Consider the following 6,855-nt stretch of genomic DNA (forward strand, 5'->3'; position numbering starts at 1 on the left):
ATCTCCCACCAGCTTTCTGCATGTGTGCACTTCAGTGGGGGAATTAATCTGCTCAGAAAGCACATGCTACTTGGTGGCTCTGCTTGGCTGAACTTTCAGTTTGATTGATTTTCATGGCAAAACCTCAGTTCCCTTTCCACCAGCGATCCACACACAACTACATGAGTCCTGAGTGACGTGTCTGGGTGACAGTGCTCTGTTTACTGCTTCTGCAGAGAGACAGTCATCCAAAACTCACTTATGGCTCATTTAAAGCCCAAGAAAGTTGGTGATAATAATTTAATTGGCTTTCTTGAGGTTTGAAGTCGGCCCAAATGCTGTCCATCAGGAAGAAATACAGTTATGGTCTTGGTAGTATAATTAGTCAGAAGATCCAAATGAAAAGGGAATGATGTTATTTCCCTGACGTACAGGCTGTATGTATAGGGTATGGAAGTGAGGTGGCAGCATTGAAGCATAGTCCCAAAGGACAGGAATGTCCAGGCATGGAGGGGAGCAGCATGGTGTGATAAGTAGCGTGTAATTTAGTGTGAACCATCTAGTCGTCATCTTCTTGCATGTTGCATATTTGTTGAGGGGAATAGTCAAAGACTGGGAGATACCAAGTGCCTGTATATCAGTAGCTTTACTTCTCTCTCCACTGAAGTGGGACAGATTATAGGTGCAGCTTCACTTAATCACTGGGTCCTTTTTTTTTCTTTTTGGCTTATTTTCAGAGAAACCAGATGTGTTTCCATTAAGAACATGCACCTTTTTTGTTGTTGTGATTTGTGTAATTCTTAAAATTAAGCAAAACTATTAAAGAATAATTGTTTCTGTTCACATTAACAGCACACAGCTTCTCCAGATGTGGCATTTGACAGCCAAACAGCTGCTGGCTATTAAATGTGCTTAAAAGCTCCATTCCTTTGTCGTAAAAGGAACAGAAGTGTAGGGACGTTTATGGGGTGATAGGCAGATGTTTTGGCTACATCAGATTTGAGCAAGAGTTTTAAGTATTTTCTGTGCTATAGTTGCAGTATGTACATGTTTTAACCCCTATCATACACCTTGCCTTATGCAGCTCTCTTCTTGGGACTATGCTGAGATTATTTCTAATCTCACACTTACCTTCCAAGCAACAATGCCAGCACTTTTTTTGCACCATCTGGGACATCTCACTCCAAAGACAATGCAGTTCTCCTGGTGGATCTCAGATGCTGCTGAGGGCAGGCTTTCCAGCTATGCCTTTGAAATAACAGGCAAATTGCTTTTGGTGAAGCTTGAGTTAAAAAATTAAGTTGTAAAAAATCTGAAATAATGTGTTGCTTTTGGTTTAGTGGTTGGTTTTTTTTTTTCTCCTTTCTTTTTATGTATATCCTCATAATAATCAAAATTGTTCTTTTGTGTTTGCACCAGTGCAGTACGCTTTGTGCCCAATAAACTGTTTTTTATAGTGGTAAGTGTGAGGTGGAACACAGAACTGTTGGAGCTCAATTTCAAGAGATCTGGCTGAAATTCCCAACCCTAAACTCTGAGCGGAGATCCACTTGCTGGGTGTTGAGTCCTGGAATAGCACCACTGATTCTTAGGGGGCCGCACCACATTGTAACTATTGTCTATCAGCTCAGGATCTACTAAAGTTGTAAGAGCTCATGAGGCTGCAAATTTTTTTTCCTGTAACAAAAGTATTTTTGTTTTCTTGGCAGAATTTTGTTTTTCCTATTGCTTGTTGGACTGGAAATTCTTTGTCATTTGGTCTTAACTGGAAAAGATTTTAGTATTGAAATCCCAATGTATTTACATGAAAAAATCAGAATTCTACAAAACTGAATTAAAAGAGATAAATTCAGTAAAATCATATGGAACATAAAGGCTTGTTCTACAGATAAACTGTTGTTTTAAAGAATTCTATGCCTAATTTTATTCCTATTTTAAGTCTGCTTCCAACACAAATTAGGTTAAAAATTCTGTAATCTGAGTCTCATTCTCTCTTGTATTCTAAAGACCTTTTTCTGAAATAAAGTGTGGTGTCATAAGTAGGGGAAATATTAGCTGAAACAGTTTTCCTTGAAATTTGTCATGTTTTTTAATTTGTCCAAACCAGTTCATCTTCCATAATTCAAATGCAGAAATTTATTTCTGTCTGTGGATCTGCTCCTTAGGCTTAGCTGAGCAAGAATCCTACATCCGAAATGCCCACCCAAGGGGATGAAGCATGTGCTTAACCCCCACACTCTGGAATTCATTTCCCGTCAAAATATGACTCCATGGTGTTGGTGTCTGGCTGTAAATCCTGGCTTAAAACCTTGTTTCACGTTTGTTTATGGTGTGTATTTGTGGTCTCACCAATCACAGGAGAATGGTCCCAGCGCACCAGCCTTGAAATTATTATTTCAAATAGATTTTTATGCCGCCTGTATTAAATCTGCATTTTGCAATAATTGCCTTGAGGCGCATGGTAGGTATGTCCTTAGTTGCCACGTAACTGCTATCAGTAAGTAATAATGCTGGTTCTCCGTGAAAACCTGGGAGAGGCAAGAGTTCACAAATGTTACCAGCTGCAGAGCTGGGACTCTGCATGGGCCTCATGCCTGGCTATTTGGTAAACATGTATTTCTCAGCCATCAATCTATGCTGCTACAAGCCCAAAGCACGTGGCTCATCAAAAGAGCATGGAGCAGGCCATCAGGAGCTGGAGCTGGCTGCTGCTTCATTATGAAAGCATGTATTACTGGGACTTGTCTCCTGCTGCTTCTCCTAACCAGGAAAAGATTGACTGCAAGGAGTGCCCTTGATGCTGTTAGTGGTGTCCAAATGCTTCCTTTCTGATGCCACCATGTCATGGCTTTAGTGATAGTTTTGGGCCAAATATAGGTTTTACTCTGGCTCTGTTACATTCATAATTTAATAAAATTCCCTGTGTGTGTACAACCAGCACTTTTTTGCCTAACCCTGTGAGGCCCTGAGAAGACAGACAGATCAGCATGGTTTGTTTAGCTGGCTGATGTTGATCTGCATAGGAATTTTAGTCCCATTCATGTACAAAGCATGTGCTGAGCACAATTTTGTTGGGACTCCCAGCTGAAAAGCTGAATTGCTATAAAAAGTGTGCAACCATTTATAAATAATTACAAAAGCCGATAGAGCCTAGAAATTGCAAAGGTGCAAAGATTGACCATCAAGCGAAAAGTGAAAACTTTTTTAAAGGCAGCTAGGTGAATATGTGGGAGCAATGAAAATATATGTGTCTGGTGCACAGTTAATCTCTAGCAGTGCAATCCTGCATGGGTATGGTCATTTGCAAATGGAAGAGAACAGATCTATGGAATTTCTTGTTGTTGGAGAATATGGCTAGAAGGATATTGGCTGCTGCTTTTCGGATGTGACATAGATATTATGAGTAAAGTTGTGCTTTCTCCTTTTCCTGCAAGCTTCTAAAACTTATGCTGGGAGACCAGCTTCCTCTGTTAACATCTGTAGGTTCTGCTTCCATGTGAAATGTCTTAATTTTCCCCAAAGAAGGAAATGTAGCAAGTAACTTGAAGTTTACAAAGAGGAGTGAATCTAATCTTTTATTGGCTTCTGCATTAATATAATATGCTATGTATCTTGATATCTCTATACTTTAGAAAGCTTTTGTGTATGGGACAAATACACTTTTCCCCATATGACCACATGAAAATGTTTTTAATATCTCTGGTGATTGATTTTACAAAACGTAGAAAACTGTATCTCCAAAATTTGATTGGATTTAATTTTTCTGATTCTTTTCCTAACAGGTTGCCTATTTGCTTTCCTTGCAAAAACATAATTTAATTAGTAAAAATCAAAATACCTATTTTAGAAAAATGTTGGCAATGGTATAGAACAGTCAAGATGTTAATGGTACAGAAATGTACCTGTGAACTTCACAAAACAAAAGTAGTTTTGAAAAATCACTTTCTGTGGAAGCTAAATGCTGTGTGCCCTCTAGAGCTCAGCAGGGGAAGGTCAGGTACTCATAAAGAGCTGTCTTGTTCTGGGATAGCTCCCAATCACTGCTATCTTGAAGACATATTCAAGCACTGAGGTCATCTGTGTGCTCTGAAAGTCTGGACTGCAACATGGATCTATACACCAGATAAGATTAACCTTTTACATGACAATAAAGATATCCTGCCAATTATCAAAGTGGTTAATATTAAAATACAGATAAAAAAGGAGTAATAGCTTCTGGTCAAAGACCTTAGTCTAAAAACTGAGGGAGACCCAAATGCACTGAGAAATCCAGTAAATGAAGTAGTTTTCTGACTTTTGTGATGATGTCGATGTATATTACAGAGCAGTAATTGGTTTGTAGGTATTTCAATCTTTTGCAGTTCCCCTTCTTTCACCCAGGCACAGCTGGTGCCTGCTCTTGCCCAGGTACTGCTGCACCCAGAAGAGAGAACGCAGAGGGATAGGGTGGGAGCAGCTAGAAGTGAACATCGCATATGGCCACAGCATCAAACCGCAGGGAGCCGAGCAAAGGAATTAACGTTTCCTGGATGAAAATAAATATTTAAAGCTAACCCACCATCTTCATGGGGTATTTCCCAGCTTGATTCATGCTCTGATCTCCAGAGGCTGTGGTCACACATCTCCTCTCTCTGACTGAACCGGAGGCAGAGATGAGTGCAGCCTGCCTAAATACTTGCTGCTGCACTCCTGCCAGAGATGGTTGCCTGTCTTTTACTGTCCTCTGGACTGCACCTCAACGTTGCTCCTTCGTATTGAACAGTTGTCTTAGTCTAAGCTGCTTTATTTTACTTAAAAGGGTTTGAGGAAACCCTGAATATTTGACCAAGCTGGGTGAGTGGGTTGTGCTGGTAGCTGGGGATGGTAATTTGCATCAGAAGGGTAGTGAAGGTGGAAAGTGGCTGGGGCTGTGGAGAAGTTAAACTCTTTGTCTGGCAAGAGCCTGCAGCTGGAGCACGATATGTTACTGCAACCCTGGGCACTGAGCAGAATACTTTTTACCAGAAGCCACTCGTAGGCCAGAGTTTTTTCTCTCGGTGAAGTGGTAAGTTGGGTGCTCTGCTGATCTCATGCAGGAGGTGTGTGGGGCAAGGGAAGACGAGAGCAACTGTCCTGCCTTTGGTTGGTTGCCTAAGCACAGATAAAAACCATGAAGTTTTCAAAGCCTGGTCTGAAAACTTTGTCCTGTGGTTTTAGCAGCTCTGTCCTAAATGCCTCAGTACTCCTCGGTCATGTTTCACCTTCCTTTACTTAACCTGTCCATTCCTTTTGACACATTTCTAGGGGCTCTGAGAAGGCTGCAGCAATAATTTCTCCCTTACTATGTAAACATAATTGCATGCACTTTTCCTGAAACAGCACCATGAGTGACTGCTTCCATGCTGTAGCTTCGCAGTTCTTTTAAGCATCTTCAAAAGCACCAAGTGCTCTGCACAGCGTGTATCCAGTGCTGTTACATGAAGTGATCTCAGGCCAGGTCAGGCCTCGGGGAGTCCAAAATGAGCTGAAAATGCTCTTTCCCAGGAGAGTGCACTTGAGAGTAAAGGGATGTTGCTACTTATGTCGCAAAGTTTGCATTATGTAGATGATTAAAAATGAAGACTATAAGCAGAATGCTTGGTCATGCTGCTGCCTGAGAATTTATGGTCCGTGAATCTTCGAAAAGAATTGCTTAAAAAAGTGCCACTTGCACTGGTCTATCCAGGATTTTGCAATATTTACCAAGACAGAAGACAGCTGGATTTCTTTTTCAAGTTTCCTTCTTTTCCTTCTGTAGTTTTCATCTTGCTGTACATGCCTTTGTGCTGACAAGGCTTGTGGTTCCTCGATTCTGTGCATGCCTGGCTGCTGCTTGTTTCCTCAAACTAAAGCGAAAGGGAAGCTGAGAAGCATGTAGGTCATGTGTGGGCCCTGTGGTGGGCAACCTTGCTTGCAAGCCCAGCCCCACGAGCCAGCACGTGGTGCCTGTGCTACTGGGACTCACCTGCTGCCCACGCACAGCTGAGGTTTTGAAAACTACCACAGGTGTTCAGAGCAGCTACAGCCTGCTGCACCACTGTCAGGTGCATGAAAATGTGCATCAGGAAAGTCTTTCTCTTAGTCATCAGGGCTTTGAAAGGGAATTATGGCCAGTTAAAGTGCTCTAAGAAAAGACAATACTCTCTTCAGCTGGGTACTGTGTTTCTTTGAACTCATGCTAGTTGCTATATTTGGGTGAAAAAACCCCCAAGAATCCCAAAAACCCCAAAACGTTAGTACGAAGAAATGTCTTTCTGCAGAGAAGAAAAGTCATGTGATGCATTCTAGTGCTTCAGGACCTTCCAGCACTGAAAAAGCCTGGTCTTGGTTCTTTGTGTAGATGTCCTATTTCCTATGCCATAGGTCTAGGTCTTGAAACAAACCCAAATGTTGTGTTTGTTCCATTAAACTTTTTTTTGGTGCAGGCAGGCTTCATGGAAGCTCTGAAACTGCCATGAAGTTCCAGCTTGTCTGTCTGCTAGGTGGCAAGTCAAAAAAAAGCTCTTGAGTTTTGCTGGTCCTTATGTGCTGCTGTTGGTATTTTATTGTAGTACCTCTGGAAATGATTTTGCATTCATGCTTAATGAAAATACATTTCTGTTACAGTCTCTGTGCTGTAAATATGGAGAATATAAGGAATCATTTTATGCTATCAGCACAAAATTTGCCACAATTACTCTTATGATTAGGATACATGTGTGTGTTTATTTGATAATTTTAGCAGTTGCCCTTGAGGAGTTTCCTCAGAACCCGCAGTGTGATCCCTGTGGATTGCCTATCTAAGCTGCAATAAGTGTAACTGATAAATTCTTACTGCTTTCAGTTTTTCTGGTATTTCAAATCAAGAAGTCATCTTGC

The sequence above is a fragment of the Pterocles gutturalis genome, unplaced genomic scaffold (genome assembly GCF_000699245.1).
Source record: "Pterocles gutturalis isolate BGI_N339 unplaced genomic scaffold, ASM69924v1 scaffold32650, whole genome shotgun sequence".
Classification (NCBI taxonomy): domain Eukaryota; kingdom Metazoa; phylum Chordata; class Aves; order Pterocliformes; family Pteroclidae; genus Pterocles; species Pterocles gutturalis.